Raw genomic sequence first — 981 nt, forward strand, 5'->3', positions numbered from 1 at the left:
CGGAGACGTGTGCCGCCTCTTCAGACATGCCACCACACCGTACGACATGTATAAGGGCCCGGTGCGATGCTCCGGTGGCATTGCTACCCCTCCCACCAGGGCCCCCGCCCCACCTAACACTATAGTGTTTGACCACGAGATCTAGCCCTTTGACTTTCCACAAACGGGCTTTGACCAGTGGACCTCTGCACCCGGTTTTGTTAGGTCAGCCCATAGGAACACTTGGGAGCAACATCCAGGCAAAACCCACAGCAAGATCCCCTCCGTGTAGGCCCGACGCGGCCGTTTCCCCCCTCCAGGTGCCGATGGCGGCGCCATCCGTGAGGGGGGTCCACACCTAGGAGACGCGTGCCGGGCATTTGCAACCGCCACAACACTTCCAGACTTGTGAGAGGCCACCTACGCAAGATTTGGTGGCATGCTAGCCCCCGGAGGTCGCCGGCCATAGTCGTAGACACACGAAGAGCAATTCGCGTAGAGGGAAGTGTTCAGATAGTTCTCCATCACCAAAAATTATACAAAATTGCCATCAGTCCTATAGCACATGTTCCCACATCATGTAAAAACTCATGATTTTATCATGCTCCGAGTGTTCAATAATATTCACGCCGCACCGTTACCCCGGAACGTCTACTACCGTGTCATCGTCGTTCGTTAGGGGGGGCACACCCCGGAGGTGCGTGCTGCCTCTTTAGACATGCCACCACACTGTACGACATGTACGAGGGCCCGGTGCCTTGCTCCAGTGGAATTGCTACCCCCCCCCCCGGCCCCGTCCCGCCTAACCCTGGAGCGGTTGACCACAAGATCTAGCCCTTTGACTTTCGCCGGACGGGCTTTGACCAGTGGACCTCTCCACCCGGTTGTGTTGGGTTAGCCCATAGGAACACTTGGGAGCAACATCCGGGCCAAACCCACAACAAGATCCCCTCTATGTAGACCCAACGCGGCCGTCCTCCCCCTCCAGGTGCTGCTGGCGAC

Source organism: Triticum dicoccoides, chromosome 3B (assembly GCF_002162155.2).
Source record: "Triticum dicoccoides isolate Atlit2015 ecotype Zavitan chromosome 3B, WEW_v2.0, whole genome shotgun sequence".
Taxonomy (NCBI): domain Eukaryota; kingdom Viridiplantae; phylum Streptophyta; class Magnoliopsida; order Poales; family Poaceae; genus Triticum; species Triticum dicoccoides.